We start from the raw sequence: 23,752 nt of genomic DNA, 5'->3' as shown, positions 1-23,752 counted from the left end.
ACTATCTCCTATGCCATTGTCACAAATATTGATATAAACAAATCCTACAAATCGTGAATAATGTGTCTGGTACATGTTCATCAAAACATTCAAACATCAATTACAATTGTTTACAATATAAATATTTGAAGTACATGTCAATATAATAAAGTGCCTAATGGAATACTTACACAAGTGACACAATCAATCATAAAGAAAACACCCTAGACTTGTCCAGTGTAACCACAATAACATTATGACAGTACAAAGACATATGTAAACCAATCATTAAATCAATAGATATAGTGCCCCACTTCCATTCAAGAATGGAATGCAACTACAAAAGACCTGTCAAATGTTGGTGCTCTACCTTCACTCTTTGGAATTCAAGACATTTGGCCAAAAAATCAGCAACATCATCCCTCATCCCTACCCAAACGTAAAACTATCTAAGGTGGGCATACATCTTCTTGACACTGGCATGTGCAAAATATGGTCCATGATGTGCATCAGATAACAAAGAAAGAAGGTCTCCTAACAATGTCACATAATTATGTTCATGGTGTCGCAAGAGTCCATCTGACTTCAAAGAGTATCATGAAAACATGGCTTTTAAGGGTGCATGATGACTTAATCCATGTTCTAACTTCCTAATACCAAGTATCATAGGTAAAACCTCAAGGATCTAATAATGCAAATCCACTTTAAGTGACAAAACAAACATCTAATGTATTCTCCTACTCAAGACGTATGAAACAATGTTCTATTTCTTCTTGATGTAATGAACAATAAAATCATATTCATAGAAAAGCCTCATCCAACCATGTCATTATACATCCAGGTTTAGATGACAACCAATACATTGCAAGTTGTGATGATCATCATGCAACTCAAACATGTGACCCAAAAGGAAATGCATCCAACACACTAGCACATGCACAACCACCGCTAAGTCCAAATCATGGGTGGCATAGTTCAACTCATGATCCTTGAGCTTCCGCAACTCATGCACAATCACTTGTCCTTCCTACATGAGAATTACCAACACACCCTCCAATGATGCATCAATGCACACCATAAATTCACATGTCGGATCTGGCACTGCCAAGATAGGTGCACTGGTCAAATGCTCTTTAAGAGGATTATATGCTATTCACGTTGCATGAATCAAACAAACTTCTTCCTTTCCTCTCAAGAGAAGAAATAAGATGAACCAATTGAGACAAATCCTTCACAAATCGGTAGTAGTAACTTGCTAAACCCATGAAGGTGTAAACCTCAAGAACACTTGTCAATTAGTCAATCCATAATAGGTTGGATCTTTGAAGGATTCACACAAATACCCTCTAGAGATGATATGGCCCAAATACTTCACCTTAGTTTAGAAGAACTTACATTTGGACAAGTTTCCATACAACTAAGGGTTGTGTAATCATGACAAAACCTCACAAAAATGGACCTAATGCTCCTCCACAATCGCTAAATATGCCAAAATAGTTGATTTATTAGGATAATTGGAAATGTAATATTGCCTCTTCGGTATATGTTTTCAAAGGGCAACAATCTGTATTTCATATTGAGGAAAACACAAGGAGAGGCATGTCCCTTCATGGGACATGTCTATTCATTATATTTAATTAATATATATAGTTTATTCTCATTCGTTTATCCAACTGAAGCTACCAAACATTAACACTCTCTCTTAGCTAGGGAGGATAAACACATAGATATTATGCCATTGGTAATATACAGAATGACAAAAATTAAGGCTATCTTTGATAAGAAGATATCCACCATTTTCATATCATGAGTATTGACCTCCACAATATCAACATATGATATTCACCAAATACTTAGAGTCTTGGCCTGCAAAATATCAACATATGATATTCACCAAGTACTCAATAAGGTAATGGCTTGCACAATATTAAAACATGATATTCACCAAAAACCCATCATATTTTTATACAAACAACTCATAGACTGTCAAGTGAATGACATCTAACACTTAGTTGTTGATTTACAAGATATAATTTATCATAATATGTTTCAACATTTACATAAAATGTATAACATGATTTAAGTTATTGTAAGATCATCACCTTCCAATAACTTCTGCAAATGCAAGTGATAATCATTTGGAAGTCATTACTTCCTCATGATGTCCACAAGGGTAGGCCTATCAAAATCATGCAGTCACACACGTGGATTTTCAAACTCCCTTTGAATATCAAGTCTTTTGAGATCCTCATCCAATGATACCTCAGATGAAGTGTCAGACTCCCTCTTAATCTAATTATAATCTTTCTTATGCTGCAAGAATATCCTCATAGAGAAGGGAAAAGATCAAGGCAAATAACTCTTATAAAAATCACCTTTAATAATTATTCTCAATAATAATATTATCAATTATAAGAGCATTAGAAATTTGATTCTATACTTAATTCATGATGAATTATTTCTATTCCCATACTCCATGTAGTTATTTATATATTTACTATAGTAGTTTACCATTGTAAACCTCGGTAATAAAGAAAAGAATATCAAATTCGAACCTTTGATGATGGTCGACCATTAAATCCTATGAGGTTCACAATTCGATGGGGGGCAACTTTCATTTTCATTACTTATCACCTTCTTTTCAATATCTATTTTCTACTGCTTTTATTATGTCTTTCCCTTGAATTGCTCATACATGGTATATCTCTTACCCTTTAATAATGAATATAACATGAAATATAATACACTATATATACTTACCTTTAAGACATCAGTACCCGATATGGTCTTATTTATTGCATATGATCCAGATTGATTGGATGACCCTCTTTGATGGATAGCCCCCATCACCAAGGTCTCTACATGTCAATGTTCATTAGTTTGCACATTCTATGTACCCAATATTGTATCAATGTCATTTCTGCCATGAAGATAATTATCTTTTTGCTACATAATAATGAGTCAGGGCAATAAGGGGCTCGTCCTTTATCCATTTTCTTTATATTTGACTAGGTGACAATACTTATGGCCATAGTAACCTGGTAGAGGCAATGCATAAGGAATATGTGGTAAGGTTTGATTGTTTAAACATGTTCCCAATGACGTGGACTCCCATAATGTAATATGTTTCTTGCTTGTTTATGGTGGGACTACCTTGCTCGAATGCCCTTGTGACTTTGCACATCAACTTCTAGGAAACACTGAGCCCAAACCCCTCATCCATGAGCTTTGAGTTGACATTGCTCCTCCAAACCCGATATGAGACTTTGTGGATTCTACTAGTTGATCTTGCACTCAATGATTTCACTTGTGCACAAGGCAAGAGAAGTAACCCATGAAAAGACTCTAATCCAATCGTACCTTCTTAGCGATACATGGATTAAGATCATCATAGAAGAGTAACACAAAGAATGAATCCAGGGGCATGTGGTGGTGGTGGTGGTCATAGAAGGTCATTTTCCCTCGCTCCCGAAGCATCTTCATCACCCATTGTGCATCTATTTCAATGGCACCATGTTTGTTGAGAAACCTCTAAAAGACCTCTATAGTCATGGAGCCACCTGGGCTATAGTAAGTCTCGTAGAGGGTGCATACATCTTGGGGAGGTTTGTGAGGGTCATTGGTGAAGTGCTGACTGAAGCAACAAAGCATCCTAGAGCATAGCTTGTCATGCTTCTTTACTTTGACCCTCCCCAACTTGCCCTATGACATTCTTATGCAGATTCCTCTCTAGGGATTCAAAAAATTGAGCTGGTTGTCCCTCATAGCCTAATCCAGCTACAACATCTTCCAAACATGAGCTTGACACATTCTACCCAACATCATCAACCTTTTCGTGGGCTATGTATAACCAGTGTTATTTCCTTCTTGATTGAATCTATTCTACAATTTGTTGGTTGATTATTTTGTCATGTAGCTTTTGATCCTTTGACCATTGATTTTGCACTACATTATATCTATCAAACTCTGGCTTTTCATTTCATAGGAATATCGATTGATATTAATTTCATAGCTTATTATTCTAGGATGATATAAGCTCATTTCCTAGTTTCCCTTTGACATGTTTGCTTGTGTTAGTCTACGCTTCTTCAAAATGGAATCAACCCTCTGTACTATAACCACCGCACTCTCAACCCATGCAGCCTCAAGTCATGTAAATCTGACACAAGACTACAAATCCCATCAAGCATGGTCTTGTCAATACAACCTGGACTAACCTCAATCTGTAAGCTAGAAGTCAAATGATTTCATATTGTTCTTCCTCTATATAGACTGCATTGACATTGAGCATATAGCTTTCCTTGCATGTGTGAACCTTTTTTGATACTATGTTGATTTATCAGGATCACTGAAAATGTATTAACATTGCCTCTTTGGTATATGTTTTCCAAGAGCAGCAATCTCTCTCTTATATTGAGGAAAACACATGGAGAGACATGTACCTTCATGGGACATGTCTATTCATTATTATTTTAATTTATACAATAATTAATTATTTAACTATAGCTCATTATTCTTTAGTTTAGTCTCATGGGTTTATCCAATTCAAGCTACCAAACTGTTGCCCTATTTTTAGTCTCAATATTTTCAACATTCTTCACATTGTTGCCTAAAGCAAGTTGTTATTGCCAAACCCATCTCAAAATTAAGCTAAGTCTTAGTTGGGTTTTTGTCCAGGTCGCTTCTCATCAGGCCTTTTTTTCTCCCTTTATGCAAGTTTGTAGGATTTTGGTGTGACAATTCCTCCTTCGCTTGCTTTGTTTAGGAATCACCTAAGTTGGGTATGCACAAGAAGTAGTTGTTCAGAGTATGCGTCATTCCCTTAAAAAAGTCATAGGCTTCCCCCTTGATGAAAAGAAATGTCTAAGTCCTTTAATATTTGCTTAAGTATGAAGATTTCAGGATTTCCCCTTACCCGTTTCCTTTCTGCCCAAAGGAGAAGCATTGCATGACTATAAAATTACTCCCACAACAAGGTGGATGTTAGAAGTCAAAGGAATTTGATAATAAAGATTCTATTAAGACACATGCTCGGGGAGAATTTATTTCCCATGATTCCTCCAATAAAGAGAAAGTGCACAAAATAAATAGTTGCGGAAGAGTAGCCAAATGACTTCTCCAACGCATCAAGTAAGGTGTTTACATGTGGTAATCCAGATTTATGAGCCCGACAGAAGCCATCACTTGCCTTAGCACAAAGATAGAGTTGGAAAATCTAAAGGTCGCTTCTCCCACTTAAACAATAGGGTTTGACAGAAAGATATGCTTTATGAAGGAAATTTGTATGGATGTGACGTGGCTCCTCTTAATTCCATATGAATTCCATTCACTCATGCGGCATGGGAAACTCTAGCTAACAATCATAAAGGTTTATCTATTAAGTAAGATTTCGCTGCATTTCTTCATCATCTCACTTGCAATGACCAATTTTAATTTCTGCAGCTAAGTTGAGTGCTACAGTTGCTATAAGTTCGCCATGGCCTCAAGGTTTATTTGATATGATAATCTCAATGGGATAGACTACACCCTAAAAAATCCAAGTGACACCTAGCTACATTTTTATGATCTTGGTGACATGCATAGAAGACTATAGGCAGATCCCATTCATCTTGTCACCAAGAAGTTGAAGGAAAGTGGCCTAGTTGAGGCAATGGATTTTTCGGTGGTAGTACAAGCACCAGAGTTGATCCTCAAATGTATTACACATTACAACCCACATACCCATCAAAACTAAGACCCTAGACAACGAGGTGTTTCTCACTCTCAATCAAGACATCCTACTAAACTATTTTTGATTGCTCGCAAGAGAGGCATAAAACAATATGAACTTATGGAATTCGACCACTCTAGAATGAGAAGAAATCAATGAGGAGAGGTGACATGATGGAAACCTGGTTTCCTGGTTCTAGACCCCTCTATGCCACCAATCTAAAGAGGGAAATTGTGGATATTCTCGTCCTCCTAAACATGGTTAAGGGGAATGAGGACTCCCTTAATTTTGTGGAGCACTATTTCTACTTGGCTCAAGTAGTATGTGTTAAAAAAGAATACACAGATTGGGCCCAAATAATGAGTATCAACCTAATTGGTTAGCTTCAAACTGCGAAGCAATTTTATACATTCTCATACCTAATCTATGCCCTTGGTACCATCCAGTTGCGGCTAGGGCTATTACATATTGAAGAGTTCGATGATGACATTCAAATATGAGACTTTTATCCATGCCTATAGTTTCATTAAGGTGAATGCATTAGAAAGTAAAGTCCACCAAGATAACTGGTGGGGGGGGTGGGGGGTTGAATTAGTTATGCAATCAAAATAACTTTCTTATCCTTATTAAATCTGAAACATGTAATCAACAAGTGCAATAACCATAAAAAGATAACCATACACAATAATGCCAAATTTGTTAACTACGGAAGCCCTTGATTAGAGGGAAAACCCTAGTGGGGATGGTACTCGCAAAATGAAGTACTAATAAATAAATTCCTTGTAAGAGGATGAACTATGTTCAGAGCCAATGAAATACATTCAATGCATATCGGTCCCTATTTGGAGACTTTGAATCCCTGTTAGGAGTTGTGGAAGGTAGAAGGATCCATTGTCCAAATAGCTTCAGGGGCAAGACCACCGAACTCACTATCCAACTGGCCTTTGTATTAGTCCTTTCAAAACAATACCAATTGATCAATTGTCCACTAGGACTCTCTGCCAAATATAATCATTGTGCCTCTACTGCACCAAATACTTCTTAGATCTCAAAACCATATCCACAAGCTCATATCACAATGATCCCTAAGATTTCTTACTCGCATGTAGCTCACACTTACAATTCACTTTCTATTTCAAAAGCATCACATATCTTTTTTTCATATTCACCACAAGGAAAGTAACTTTCCTTTATACCAAGTCCTCAAATTAATTCATTGAGTCGGCCTTGAGACTTTCCCAATTTACAATTGCAATAGGACCTCATTAAGATAAAAACAATACATGTTACATTACATCTTTTCATAACTACATAACATTGTTGGCTCACAGTCTTTGCAAATCTTTCACACATGCAACCTTGGACTTTGTGCGCTCACTAACATCATCAATGTGATGTCTTCTATCTCTGTACAACTGCACATAGCCAAATTCTATCCCTATTAGGAGATATAATTCAATTACTAAGAACCACTTCTAAGGAACTTTTTCTGTAAACTGTCTTCTATAAATCTTGAATAACTATTACCAATCTTTGACTTTCTTCATGCGCACTTAGCCATAGCATCATGACACTCTGTAGAACATGTCCTCAACCATGCTTGACCTCATCTTCAATCCTCAACTCAAACGGTCTAAATTTTTGTTTGCTACTCTATCAGTCTTTAGAATGTTGGCATCAATGACAAACATTGCCAAAAATGCAACATATAAACACACAAACACTCTCCTAAATGCTAAGATACTCCCTCATAGGAATATCATCAACATTCATGCTAACAATCTTCCCATTTGGTATTGATGGCAACATAGATTAAGAAAACATCTAAGTTCCAAGAATACCAAACATATCACTATGTTGTAATTGTTCCACTATTGTAATCATCCTCTTTTCAAATCCTCTTCATCAATCAAATATGAATCTCTCAGGAATAACTCTTCATTAGTAATGTTGCTCCCCCATTGATATATGTTCCCATATCTAGAAGATGCTTCTTATGCACTCTCTCCCTCATTCTCAGAAAATACTTCTCTTTCCCATTCTTAGGAGATGTTTTTCATGCATTCTCACTCTGATTGACATCAATCGAAAACACATCATTATGTCAACCTACTATTCGATACCTTCAATCAGCTCAAGTGTCCAAAGACACTGTTGAAATACCAACTACCAATAGTCCTTCATCACTCAACTCAAACATAGATACTCCCTCATAGAGGAAGCATCAAGCATTCAGTCCAGACAAACAATAGTGCTTAGAAGTACCACTAGATTGATGCAATCTCTACATCGTATACTATGAACTAGGTAGAGGTATAACCCCAAGCATAGCTCTCAAATATTCAAATGCATCCTTCGGAAAAGGCTTTGTAAATATATATACTATCTACTCCTTTGTACTAACATACTCCAGTCTGATCTCTTTCTCTATAACCTTCTCTCTCAAAACATGATACTTAATAGATATGTGCTTAGTCTTAGAATATAACACATAATTCTTAGACATACTTACTGTACTTGTGTTATGACAATGTACAACAACAGGTTTAGTAAACTCAACTCCAATAACTTTCAACATTTGTTTCATCGATATAATCCGATTGTAATTATTTATTGTTGCTACATATTCTGCTTCTCTTGTACTTTGTGAAATGGAATTGTGTTTCTTAGTTAGCTCAGAAATCGATCTTTCTCCTAAGAAAAATGCTCCACCACTTGTACTCTTTTTGTCATCCATATTGCATGCCCAATCTGCATCAATATATTCACATAGAGTAAAGTCATTAGGTGTACCCTTCAAGTATCTGAATATTCTTTTCACTACTACATAATGTACTTCTTTAGGATCAACTTGAAATCTCACAACAATGCCAACTGCATAAGCTATGTCTAGTCTTGTGTGTGTCAAAAAAATCTCCAATCATGGATCTATACTTCTTTTGCTCAACAATAGGTGTCTCATCTTTGCTAGATAACATATGACTAGTTACCATAGGTTGGCCAACAAGTTTACAACTTTCCAAACCAAATCTTTTCAACAAACATTTAAAGTACTTAGTTTGTGATAGAAAAAATACCTTCACTATTCTAAACAATCTACAAACCCAAGAAATACTTCATCTCACCAATCTTGCTCATCTCAAACTCATTCTTCACTTCACTAGCAAATGCTTCACTTCTTCATCATTTTCCTCCAAAGATTATATCATCCACAAATACTTCAATAATCAGCAAACCATTCTCAATTTATTTCAAATACTTGTTACTATATGCAGTACCTTTAGCGAATCCCAATTTTGCCAAATAATTGTTCGACCTTGCATACCAAGCTCTAGGTGCTTATTTTAATCCATATAGTGCTTTCTTCAACTTACAAACCATATTTTGTCAAAGGAAATCCTTCAGGCTACTCAAAGTAAACTTCTTCAAGTTCTCCATTCAAAAATGTTGACTTCACATCCATGAAATACACTTTGAATTTCTTGTTAGGAACATATGTCGAAAACATTCTGACTGCTTCTATTTTGGCAACAAGTGCAAAAGTTTTCTCATAATCAACACCTTCTTTCCATGAATATCCTTTACATACTAACCTTGCTTGATTTCTTACAACCTCACCTTGTTCATTTATTTTATTTCTGAAAACCCATTTAATTCCTATAATGTTCTTGTGCTTAGGTCTAGGAACCAATTCTCATGTATCATTCTTCTCAATCTAATCTAATTCCTCTCTCATAGCTTGAATCCAAAAGTCATCTTTACTAGTTTCACTTGTACTTTTAGGTTCTACTTGAGAAATCAAACATAGTTCTTCCCTTTGTACCTTGTTTCTTGTCACACACCTTTATCCTTGCTTCAAATAATATAATCAATAGGATGGTTCTTTATCAGGTTTTTACTAGGTGTCATTGTTTCAACTCTTAATTCAGCTCCAGGTTCACCCATTGGTTCTTCTTTTTGTTCCACAATATGTATATCATTTTGCAAATCTATGTCAGTTTCATAAAAAAAATCAATATTCTCTTGGTTAGCCTTTGGATTGGTTTCTTCATTAGAATCATAATCAAGTATTCTTTCTTGAATTCCAAGCCTCTCATCAACTTTACATTTGTGCTCTCAACAATAGTCTTAGTTTTCTAATAAAAACATTTGTACGTTTTACTTTTCAATGAATAACCAAGAAATTTACATTCATCACTTCTTGCATCAAACTTGCCAATGTCATCTTCTCTCTTAATGTAACACTTCGTAAGATTCTAAAATATTGAACTGATGATGCATGTCCAAATTGAAGTTCATAAGGAGTCTTACCAGTAGCTTGTCTGATATGTACTTTGTTCATTGTATATATTGTTATGTCAACTGCTTCTCACCAAAATGTCTTTGAGACATCATTCTTGAACATCATACCTCTTGTTGCTTATGTCACTAATCTATTTCTCCTTTCTGCTACACCATTATGCTCAAGTGTCTTAGAGGTTGAAAGTTATTTTTTAGTGCCATTTACTTCACAAAAACTATTAAACTCATTCGATATAGACTCTCCACCTCTATCAAATCTTAAGCATTTAATCTTTAATCCAAATTCATTTTCAACTTTGTTCTTAAACACCTTAAACTTCTCAAATGCTTCAGATTTCTCACTAAGAAATGCTACCCACATCATCCTAGTAAAATCATCAACAAGAATCATTAAGTACCTTTCACCATAGAATGCTCTTGTTTTTGTAGGACTACTCAAATTTGTGTGTACTATCTTCAACTTTGCTGATGTTGTAAACTTCTTGCCTGGAAAAGAGCTTTTCTTTTGCATTGCCATAACACATTCCATGCATATCATGTTAGTAGGCTTTACTATTTTAGGTAAATCCCTAATAGCAATTCTACTACTTACTTTCACAATATTATCAAAATTTATACATCAAAACCTTTTGTGCCACAACCAACTATTATCAACTTTAGTAACCAAGCATGTCATCTTTGTAGGGTTCAGTCGAAAAACATTGCATTTTGATCTTGTGCCAGTACGAATCATCTTACCATTCTTATCCTTGATAATACATGTATTTTTTGTGAACTGCAACTGATATCCCTTGTCAAACAACTGTCCAACACTTAAAAGATTATGTTTCAATTCATCAACAAAATAAACATCATCAATATTCATTTTACCATCAAGAGTAATATATCATAATCCCTTAATGTAACAAGTACCATTGTTTCCAACTTTGGCAATTCCTCCATCACAATTGTTGAACTCAACAAATTTATTCATACCACCAATCATATGATGTGAACAACCATTGTCTATGATCCAATCAGATTTCTTCTTTTCAACTTGTGATATTAATGCCTTTTATTCTCTAACTTCTTCTCTTTCAAGACTTTCTTCCTTAATTGCAACAAATCCTAGTTCATCACTATCATTATCCCTTTCACTCAAGAATCTTTCCACATTAGCTTCCAGCTCTTCATCATTCGCATAAAGGCATTCTCTAGATCTCCTAGGCTTGATTTCCTCTTATACTTTATTATACTCTTAGGGTATTTAGAAGCATAATGACTAAATTCATTTCAACTCCAACATTAAAAATGTTCTTACCATCAGGTTCTCTTTTCACAAGTAGAGCAATTCCTTCTTCAGATCTTCTGTTGCTACTAGCATACTCTTCACTAATACTTGTGCTCATTGCCAATGTAGGTCTAACACTAAATGTGTTGAATCAATTCTAGGAAAATCTCCACTCTGTCTCAGACTTATCTCTCTTGCTTCCAATCTTCCAAGAAGAGTCTCTCTTGTGACCTGCTTTATACAAGGTATGACCTATTCGATCATTTATGATGTTTGCTTATATGTAGGTGTCAAAGTTTTCAAGATCTTCCACACTATTTCATCTTCGTCCTTCCCATCACAAGCTTTAATTCCTACAACAATTTTTGATATTCTACAAAAATAACTTCTTATAGATTCATCTACCATCATCTTAGCTTCTTGAAACAAACATATCCAATTTAGTAATCTAACCTTCTTAGCATGCTTATCGCCTTCATAAGTGGATTTTGAGGCTTTCCAAATTTCATAAGACAATCTTAAAGATTTTACCTAATTGTATTCATTTTCAGGAAGGGCTGAAAAAAATGCTTCTCTTTGTCTCTCAATGCAGTCTTCAAGCTTGTCTTCTTTATCATTCTTAGTGATCAACCAATATCTTGGACCCGTGCATGGCAATTGGGTCTTCATTTTCACCTTCCAATTGTCTTAGTTGATTCCATCAAACTTTGGACTACCATTCTAAAATAACTCGTCATAGACCTCTTTAAGTTGTTAAGTTTTTCCTTCAAGGACTTGAAGCTCTAATACCAATTGTTAGGAAGTAAAGTCCACCAAGACAACTGAAGGTGGTGGGTGGGCTGGCAGATATGGTGAATTAGTTATACAATCAAAACAACTTTTTCTTATCCTTATTAAATCCAAAACATGTAATCAACAAGCGCAATAACCATAAGAAGATAACCATACACAATAACACTAGATTTGTTAACTAGGGAAACAATTGATCAGAGGAAAAACCATGGTGGGGATGGTACCCACAAAATGATGTAGTAATATATAAATTCCATGTAAGAGGATGGACTTTGTTAGGAGCCAATGAAATACATTCAGTACATATCAATCCCTGTTAAGAGACTTTGAATCCCTGTGAGGAGATTCCAACTCTATTAGGAGTTGTGCCAACCTTATTAAGAGTTGTGGAAGGTAGAATGACCCATTGTCCAAACAACTTCAAGGACAAGATCATTGAACTCATTGTTAAAGTTGTAGCTTCAGTCAGATTGATTTGATATACATTATTGTTATTTGTAAATCATCACTTCCTATATATATGTATATATATATATATATAATACAAATTATTATTATTATTAAATATACTAATTAAATGATGATTAAACCTTAGAGATGAGACATGTCTCCTCCTCTCATATTTATATGAGATCCAAATATGCATTTGGATCATATCTATAACAATGACAATATAATTACATTTGCAAAAAACAATCCATATTACTCAACATGGTATTAGAGCCAAAATTGTAAATGTACTAAGAGGAGGTGATAATAAAGAAAGAAGTACTTTACATACATACAAAACTACCAACAAAGAAGGATGTGGACAATGAATAAATATATATGAAAATATCTCCCATCAATCTGAGGGGAAAACAAGAAATTATAAAATAACTCTCAGCGAGTGACGAGAAAAAATAAATCATATATCTTTATTGCAAAGAGAATAGGGGATTATAATCAAACCATAGTCATCGGTTTGAGTGGTATTCTTGATGTCACATTAGGGTGATAGGAGATAAGTCAAAATTAAGATCCTTTTGTAGACTCTAGACAACACCTACAAAGGCTTCGATGTGCAAACTAAACCATCTATACACATCTCAATCCTCTATGAGATTTATGTTTGACGAAGGAGCAATTTAAATAACACTATGGGGTTTGCACTAAGTAGTGAATATGATATGAGCAGAAAAAGTGATTGTAGAGAAAGCAGACGAGATGCAACATCTAGATGAGTCATGGTCTAAATTAGGTTGTGATTATGGAAGCTCGCTCAACCAAATCATGGAATCAACATACTTCGTTCAAGCTTGGAAAATACATTCAAGAAAATGTATTCTTGAACATGATGATATTGAATCAACCAAAGCCTATTGCAACATGATGATATTGAATCATATAAGAAGTGAGATAATAGAAATGTAACAAATATTAATTATCGACAGATATTTTATAGGTAATGATTTAAAAAGCATATCATTTCTTATCAAGACAACAATTGGGCTATTTTTAATCAAGAAATGGAAATATCCATTATGGATTGACTCAACCATCAATTTGCTAATCCTCTTAGCATTGTGTCGACAAAAAGATTAAAACCCCATTTGTCAATGGAAAAACAAACATGAAAATCAAGTTGAACAATGGCTAATGTTTGAAGAATAATATAAAATGAAACAAGCCTGTAGCAATGATGGCATCTTCTAATGATGAAATAATGAAATGGAATGTAGTAAACATTTTCATGTGATCTTAATGATGTGTTCCGAACACAGTCTTTGAGGTATTGAAAATTCACATGAAACTTTGAACATCGGTCCTAATGCCTAGTTTACATGATTGACAAAGGAGTGAAGATTAACTTTTATCAACATTAATCTCATGTATCTGCAAATGTCAATAGTAATGACATAACATTTTAAGGGAAACAACGTGATACCAAAGATGGAATCTCTCATTATGCTTTAACTAATATTTAAGTATCTCGGTAATACAAATTTAGTAGGAGACAACCATTATTGTATCCTTAGTGCAAATAGACAAAAAAAAAATGAGATCTATTAAACAGGAAGAAGTTCTCTATATTCATTCGATGATATAAGAATGATAATTTTACATTGTGGGGGATTAATAACCAATGTTCAATTCCCATTATTTGACGAATGCTTATATGGAGACAATTTCCAAAGGATGTGCAGATAAGTATTCATTAGCTTTGAACATAACATTTATCTACTCCTTGTAGTTTCTATATATTGTATTAATGTTATTTTCCTTGATCTTTTCTCTTATGTTTGAGGATTTTCTTACAGGAAAAGAAGCTTGGTAAGCTTGGTACCTTGGACATGCTATTGAATATTGTGCATACTCAATCTTATGATAGTAGCGCGAAAGAAGTTGTGAGGATCTTGAAGCAAATAACTTTGATGATTGAGATAATGATCATCCTTCTACATTAAGAGGGAGTATGACACTTCTTCAGAAGCAATGCATGAGCTTAGAAAATTAATACTTAGAGGGAGTCTAGAAATACATATGTGTGACTACATGATTTTGATTGGCCTACTCTTGAGTGCATCATAAGGAAGTATTGACTTATCACTAGAAAATCAACATGAAAATCAAAAGATTGATATCAGATTCAGAGTCAGTTCGACAAACATCCTTGGGTGAAAAGAGCTTCTGAGGAAGTAACTAGAGGACTTAAATTCCAGGATCGATGTTCAGAGGGAGAATTTTGAGGTGCAATCCTTTGTAAATGATATCTTCTCTATGAGGAGAAGTTCTAAGTAAACTTTATGTAATGTTTTCTTCTCCATGAGATAGAATTGAGGTGAAAGTCTTTGTACAACCCTTTGACTTAGTTCATGGTGGTTACTATTTCACATATGATATATAATGAAAGGTGATGATCTTTCATTGACATATATAAACAAAAGGTAATCATTGTAAGGTGATGATCTTATAAATGGTAGACCTATTATCATGACATACTTTATTAAGTTGTTGTCCCAGAGTGTTGGAAGTCATGATAATGAATGTATCAACCGGAAGGTAACTATTATAAGGTGATGAATTTATCAATAGTTGATCTATCTCCTAACACCAAAATGTGCTGGAGCAAGTGTTATCATGGTTTTTCGGGTTGGATTTTGCCGGACAGCTTGATAACCAACTTGTCATGGTTCTTTAGGTTGGATTTTTCTAGGACACCTTGATAATCAACTCATCATACTTCTTTTGCTTAGATTTTGCCAGACACAACGAAATCAATTGTTATATTTTTTTGGGCCGAATCTTGTCAGACACCATAACTTAAATGTGTCATAGACCATACTTATAGTGGTGTTGAAATCTTGTATTATAATTACTTCAATTCTTTTTTGCTAAAGAGGGAGTTTTTGAAATTTTAGCCTTATAGTGAATTGAATATCATATTGAGATGATATCTCTTCATATACTTGAGAACATAATGTGTTGTACAAATCCTCCCTAGCTAAGAGGGCGTGTTAAAGTTGTAGCTTCAATTGGATTGATTCGATATACATTATTGTTATTGGTAAATCATCATTTCCTATATATATACATATTCATGTAATAATAATATATATTATAGTACATATATACATTATACATACATATAATACTATTATTATTATTAAATATATTAATTAAATGATGATTAAACCTTAGAAAGACGTCTCTTCATGAGACACTTCTCTCATATTTATATGAGATCCAAATCTGCATTTGGAACATATCTATAACAATGGCAATATAATTACGTTTGCAAAAATCAATCCATGTTACTCAACACTCACCATCCAATTGGGCTATGTATTATTCCTTTCAAAACCATAGCAATTGATCAATTGTCGAATAGGACTCTCTCCCAAATATAATCATTGTGTCTCTACTACTAACACAAGGAGGGATCTGGTTAGTTTTGGCCAAAGGCACACCTAAATATTTGATCACCTTGTTGAATAAACACAACACAAACAAACACATAAAGAACAACACCAAGGAGAGAGAGAACAACAAACACTTTATTTTGTCATCAATTATCAACATACATGCCCAGTTGTAAGGCCTTTTAGGTTATGACCAAATACAAAATACAACTTCAAAATCCATGATCCAGCTTCAAATTCGTTATTCCAAGAACATTTGTTCTCAACTCTCTAAGTTCTTCTCTGACCTAAACCTAAACACCCCTACTTATACTTGCCAAAACAGCTTATAGAAGATTCTAGATCATTATATAATAGAAAGGTCGACCTTAAAACAGTTTGTACACATCCCAAGACAAGATCCTAACATTAAATTCACAATCCAAATTAAATACATAAGTTGGCTCAAACTAAGGACCAAACACAAACAAACTTGGTCAAAGAAGGAATCGAACATCATCAAATATCAGGTTCACTCAACACATGAAGGAACACTCGGCCAATACTAGACAACTTGGCACATACAAAAACTCAGCAATGACTACAACTTGACAACCACTAGAACTCCACATTAACTAGCATAATGAACAAAAATGAGCAAGATAGCAAGGCAACCTAGGATGCTCCTACATCAACTTACCAAATACTTCTCAGGTCTCAATACCATATTCACAAACTTGCATCACAATAATCCCTTATAGATTTCTTACTCGCATGTATCTCACACTTACAATTCACTTTCTATTTCAAAAGCATCGCTTACCTTTTTTTTCATATTCATCACAAGGAAAGTAACTTTCCTTTATACCAACTCTTCAAATTAATTCATTGATTCATCCTTGAGGGTTTCCCAATTTACAATTACAATAGGCCCTCATTAAGATAAAACAATACATGTTACATTACATCTTTTCATAATTACATAACATTGTCAGCTCACAGTCTTTACAAATCTTTCACATGTGCAACATTGGACTTCGTATGCCCATTGACGTCATCATCATGATGTCTTCTATCTCTATATAGTTGCGCATAGCTAGATTCTATCCCTAATAGGAGATATAATCCGATTACTAGGAAGCACTATTTGGAACTCTATCTATAAATTGTCTTTTTTCTAAATGTCGAATAACTATTATCAGTCTTCGACTTTCTTCATGCGCTCTTAGCCATAGCATCGAGACACTCTGTAGAACTTGTCCTCAACCATGCTTGACCTCATCTTCAATCCTTGAATCGTACTATCTCAATTTATGTCTACAACTATGTCAGTCTTCAGTATGTTGACATCATTGACAAACATTGTCATGAATGCAACATATAAGCACACAAACACTCTGAAATGCTAGGATACTCTCACATAGGAATATCATTAGCATTCATGCCAACATAATGATGCCTTCATAATGAAGATTTTGGGATACTATAGGGGTGTCCAGAAAGCCAATTCTCCCCTGAAAGCATGTTCGTCATGACCCAATTTGGGAGTGCTATTTCATCTAGTTCCCAACATTTTCCTACATTAGGATCACAAGTTTCAATGGCTTCTCATGGAAGTACCTAGATATCTAGATCACCAAATTGTTTTGGTCAAGATGTGCCACCAAATTTCACAAATGAACACACTTTGTGCTCAGACATTAAGAACTTAGGCATCCCTTTTCTTATCGTAGTAGGAGCGCACTCTTGTACCACTCATTCTAATGCTAAAAACATGCTCAAGGCCTTTGAAGAGAAATACAAGCCAAAGCTAGATGAGGTAATTCAATTGAAATTTGATCCTGTAGACAATATCAAAAAGAATTTGCAAGTAGGATCAGGATTTAGGCATGTTCCCGCATTGGAAGGCTATGGTGCAAACTGTGTCGATGAACGTGAAAGCATGGGGAGGTTCTTCTCTAGAATGATAGTTGAGCAAGTAAAGTTGTACAATGTGGGTATAGATGTGGAGGGATGTCATGAGCCCAAATTAAAAGGATCATGAATATTCAAATAACATATGATAATAATTAAGAATAATAATATTATAATCTATTATATAATAGTGATATATTTGATAATATAAAATAAAACAATATATAAGATTATAGCATAATTATGTAAAATATTATATTATAATTATAATATTAATGAGTTAAATAAATTAAATAACAAATAAATACTTTGATTATAAATGATATCAAATACCAATAATATTATTTACCTACATGGGTTATATTATGAAATGGACATATTCAAGGATAATATTATAGTATAATTAAGAATTAAATATTATTATAAATAATATATAAAGAAAATATACTACGTAACAGTATTAAGAATTATGATATTACTAATATTATTATTAATATAATATATAATATGTTATAATTACATTATAAATCAATAAGATGATAATATATCTAACTATTATCACATTTGAATATAAATACTATTGATAATGAATTGATTAATTAATCAATATAATATTATATCTATTACTAAATATGGTACAACCATTAATATAAAATAGTACAATATAAATATACAAATATAAAAGTAAATAGTCTAATATTATGTAATTATAATAATTATATTGATGAAGTTAAATAAATAATAATAATACCTCATAGAGTATTACTATCCAAATTAAATTATTTATAATGAAAGATATAAATGTTAATGAGTTACACCAATATTACCATTTATTTATTATAATGTGAATTATAATATAATTATGATATATATTATAATATATACCATCAAAGTGTGTTTTCCAAAGTACAACAAATATTAAATATGAACATTTAAAATATTAAATGAAAAATATATTGTATAGAAAGATTAAATATATACTAAACGTAATTATATTCAAATTACCATTAGATGTCTAAAGTCGTGTCCATTCTATCATCCAGGTATATATGGGATAGATAGCCAGACATATATGGATGGCATTAAATTTACCTTGTGGAGGTACTCCTTGTATGGAACTAATATTATCATTAGCAAACTAAGTATGAAAATCTGAGCGATCCGATTATATTTCCCTTGTATCAAACATTATACTCTTGCTATAATATGGATCATGTATTAGATTGGGCAAATTATCAACTGCCTTATACAGATTGAAGATCATATTGGAATTTGTTTATTAATGCAACTGATTAAGGATCAACACTTTAGAGATTTTCCTAAATATATAGTCGTGTCTTTTCATTAACGAATAGACATGTTCCCCTATGTTTTGGCTATTGGTATGAGTATATATATGAAGTGATTCAAGAGATTAGATGAAGGAAATATACAAATTATTCTATCTCTTTAGATTGGGACTTCAGACCAGTGATCAAATTATAATCAGACTTGGCAAATGGAGCAGCTTTCTTTCTTAGTTTCAATGGTGTGAGTGTTGAAATTTAGCATTTGTCAAAGGCATCATCAAAAAAATATGGCAAAAAGAATATAAATAAAAGGAAAGTTGTAAATAAATGATGGACCCCCAAAAAAGGTCCATTACAAGGGAATTGATGATGATGGTCAGCTTATGTAGTTCTCCACATATTTGAAGAAAATTAAAGATACTCATATTGACAATTTGGAGGAAATAACAGACGAGGTAATCAAAAGGATAGATAAATGGGTGGAGTGGACAAAGGACTCTAGAAAAGAACATGCCTATTACTCCTGCTTGTGTAGGGAGATCAATTCCAATGATAGGCCCAACAAAGGAGCCTAAGAAAGATAAAGAGAACGAGAAGGAGAAGGAAACAAAGGGCAACAAAGATACATCGGTCCCTGTGATCAATTTGGATGGCTCTGATGGAGCCTAGTCAGATGATGGACTTGATGGGGGACCACCACCATAGGAGACACCTCAAGCATCCAAGAGCCAAGGTAATGTCCTTGCCACCGCTTCTTGAACTCGAACAATTGTTTTCCGTTTTTCGGCCATAAAGACAAGTACTCCTCTTGTGGCGAGGAAGATTTTTGATGCTACATTTAGTCATCTCTCAATGTGTTCACTGTAGAGTCTAGGTTGGAGAACACACTTGAGAGGAAGCAGAAGAGAATAGAGCAAGAAGTGTTTCCGATTGACCTAATCACTCAAATTGTGAAGCAAACCCCTATTACCAAGAAGGCAAAGAAACCTACCACATTAGTAGCTTTGGGCTAGGATGTGAACACTGGTAACTTCGTCATGGAAATTGCCCAAGCTCAAACAGATGGGAACCAGACCAACCTCGCCCTTGTTGTTTCAACATCTAGCAATATGACATGGCATCCTTGAGACATGACACTAAAGTTAGAATGTGGATGTTTCTAAATCAAGAAGTACATGAAGAGTTGGAGGAACTCAAGGTGTCAAAGGCTCAACACAAAGCCACAAACAAAGGATTGTTTCATTGCCTTAGGTAATTATTCATTCCTCTCACTAGTCAAGCGGGAGAGTCATAAGATGTGAGGCCTTTCAACCCATATGCATAAGAGAACAAGGCCCTACTACCGAGGCTTCAGGAAGAGAGGCACTTTGGTCAAATTGGGCATGAATGGCTAGAAGATATGAAGGTAAGGGGTCTCCCCTTAATTGAAAAGTTGGGTGCCCTTTTTATAAGGGTCATGAAATTAAAGGAGATTGTGTACAACAATCTTGAGTCTCTCAAGACGAATATAGAAAAGTACAAGGATTCTTCATTCGTATTGTATGAAATCACGAGCATGAAGGTAGAGAATTTAAGCAGTTTGGGCATTTTGAAGAACAGGGACTAGCCCCTATCCTATTGGATGAGATCTCTCAAATTTAGGAGAGAACACATAACAAAAGAAGAGAAACAGTTGAAGAAGATATATGAATTAGTTAAGAAGGCAGAAGAAACCATTTTTGGCCATCTCCGGGAGCTACACATAGAATCCCATGTGAGTAAAGGTGGCAAACTAGTTGATGTGGAGCACATGAATACAACCTACCAGGACTTCCTCGATTGGTAGTTTTAGAACTCTAATCTCCACACTTGAACTACTATAGATGGGAGGCTAATGAAAGTGTTGGAAAAAATGCAAACTCATATCGACACTGTGAAAGGGTTAGATGCAAACCATGATTTTTGGATGACTCGATCAAATAACACATCAATCCCTGGTGTAGAGGATCACGCGGCCATCATTGGAGCAATGAAAGGATACAAGTTATCCCAAGAAAGCGCAAACCAACTAATGATGAAAGCCAAAACGCTACAGCTCCCCAGAAACATTACTTTGTTGAAAAATGAAAAATGAAACACAATCTAAGAATTATCATGGTTCTGATTGTATCTTTGTTTCCTTTTTTTGTGTAGCATGTAGGAGTAGTGTTGGATAGTAAATCTACTAACTGGATAGATACACGTAGTAGTAGAGTTAGGAAGTGAAGTATTAAAGAAAGGTTTTACTACTCTCACGGTCGTGGAAGTAGTTGAACTGAAAACTCGACTCTAGCCTGGGTTTTTAATGGTTGTGGCGAACTTGGTGATAGCCTCTTTTGCTCTTTGGTTAAGAGCATAGCCATTTTAGAGTAAGATCAAACAAATTCATTGCACATCTATACAAAAGGGAGTTGTACCTTAAAAATTCAGAAGCAAGTGAAGGAAGGGGGAGAACCAAATAATTTCCCCTCTTTGGGTAGGAGATTGTTCTTAACCCATTGGACTAGAGAGAAACCATGAAGATTTATATTAAGAAAAGAGGGAGAATAAAGTATTAACCAACACAAACATAAACAAAAATGTCATCCAAAAATAACAAAGACAAAATGGTCAAGGTAGGTGAGAAACACACCATTCATCAAACGCATGAACATTGATGGTGCATTGATAAACTTGAAGGGTACAATTGTCATTCATAATGCCCATAACAAATGTGACAAGTTGTATCATGAATGTCAACCTCATGCATATGAAATTGATGGTTTCTCAACTTAAGATCTACCTTTAAGAACACTCTCACTCCCTTCATCTAATCAAACAAATCATCAATCATTAGCAAGGCATCTCAGTTCTTCATCATCAACTTATTCAACTATTGGTAATCAATGCATAAACACAAAGGTCCATCCTTCTTCATGAAGATGACTAGTGCACCACATGGGGATACACTAGGACTAAAATGGCCCTTGGCCGGAAACTCCTTTAATTGTAAACGAAGCTCACTCAAGGTTGTTTTATATATTTTAATTAACAAATTGACCCTTTCCCAACACCAAATAAATAGATCCTAGATAATTGGAATCCAAATATGACAAATAAGTCAGTAAAATAGATTATTAAATCCCCAACACAATAAATCAGCTTTGAAAATAAAATCGTTCCACGATAATTATAGACCTCTAAATGTCGAGACACACTCACCGGTCTAAAAGAATATGCATAATGAATATGGATTTAACATGTAATGAAGGGAATAATATACCAATTATGGATACATTGTCCACACAAGGATGATATTGACTTAAATATGAAAGGTTGATAATATTATATCTTGTGGCACTCCTAGGAATATAGGCACACTCAAATCTTGTAACTCTGGTAGAATGTGTTGAGTACCTGTTCAATGAAATATGCAAACGTCAAGTGTAGCTACTCTCAATATAATAGCTCTGAAGCACAATAATATACAATAAAATGCCTAATGGGGGAACACTAACACTCTAATGACACGATACAACATAAACAATGTTGTGGCATTGTTCATTCCATATGCTCTTGAGTGTAAATGACAATGGTCCTTCCATATGTTACTCCTCAATGTACACAACACTAGTCATCCCATATGCTAGCCCTTAGTGTACTTGTAATTTAAATGAGTTTTGCATTTTAATTTCAACATTTCATTTAAAATATAAGCATTTAAATAACCCATTTTACGACAATAGGAGCATAAATCAATGAAGATCAATAACTAAAATAGCTAATAGCATATAAGGCACAATATATCATGGAATCCAATAAAATCATCTTGATATCATAATCAATAGTCTTGAATGTAAAATGCACTTGATATCGTCATAAAGAATCATCTCACATCACTACCATCATCTTGCAAATATGATCAAACTATAAACAACATAATCAAAGCATCTATCACAACTAATATACTAGCAACCAGAATAATATATTGTCATGAATGCATCGCATCATGCAAATAATCACAATATCATAATAAGAGTATATCTTGCATCAAAATCATCATGAAACAAAATGCAATTGCATGATGCACTACAAAACTAGTAGCGACACCAATGGAAACAAGATGTAAGTTAAACAAGGATGATGAATCTCTGAAAGTGGATCATAAATTGTATAGGTCTACAATTGGTGGATTTCTATACCTAACTGCTTTAAGGCTATATATTATGCATGATGTCTTCTTAGCTCTCAAATATCAAGAAACTCCAAGGCAATCTCATGAGGTGATGCAGGAGCATCCAGATGTATAAGGGCAATCCTGTGTCACCCAAAAAAACTGTACTTAGACTTAGTTTATGTTTCATGTGTTTTCATTTCTAGGATAGAGTATTTGAACACCTTGGGATACGTGTAAATGCCGAAAAAATAGGAGTATGTAATTGAGCCATCATTTTGGTGAACTAGGAGGTGTAAATTGGCCAGATGAATGTAATTGTAATTTAGAGCATTCTAGAAAAAGAATTAGGTCAAAAGGCCCCACGCTTTGAAAGTTATTGCAGTTTTTCGAGTTTTGGAGACCTCCTAAGAATGCTTCAAAGTCAGGTTAGGGGCATTAAAT

At 34.2% G+C, this 23,752-nt stretch overlaps 1 protein-coding gene across 3 annotated transcripts in view; it reads right to left on the bottom strand.

Annotated features, from left to right (window-relative positions):
- The window catches only part of LOC149537123 (uncharacterized), a 174,122-nt gene that overhangs the window by 30,491 nt on the left and 119,879 nt on the right, over positions 1 to 23,752 (bottom strand). Inside the window, exon 2 of one of the 3 annotated variants that reach the window (XR_016357019.1) lies at positions 22,245 to 22,551. The exons of the other annotated variants lie outside the window; for them this stretch is intronic. The gene's annotated coding sequence lies outside the window, so the exon portion shown is untranslated. Of the gene's footprint in view, positions 1 to 22,244; positions 22,552 to 23,752 lie in introns of those variants that run through there. 3 annotated transcript variants of the gene reach the window in all.

The sequence above is a fragment of the Cupressus sempervirens genome, chromosome 10, assembly GCF_028749045.1.
Source record: "Cupressus sempervirens isolate cs-2001-9-10 chromosome 10, ASM2874904v1, whole genome shotgun sequence".
Lineage (NCBI taxonomy): Eukaryota > Viridiplantae > Streptophyta > Pinopsida > Cupressales > Cupressaceae > Cupressus > Cupressus sempervirens.
Note: the sequence above shows the minus strand (reverse complement) of the source record. Positions and strands in the feature narration are given on the sequence as shown.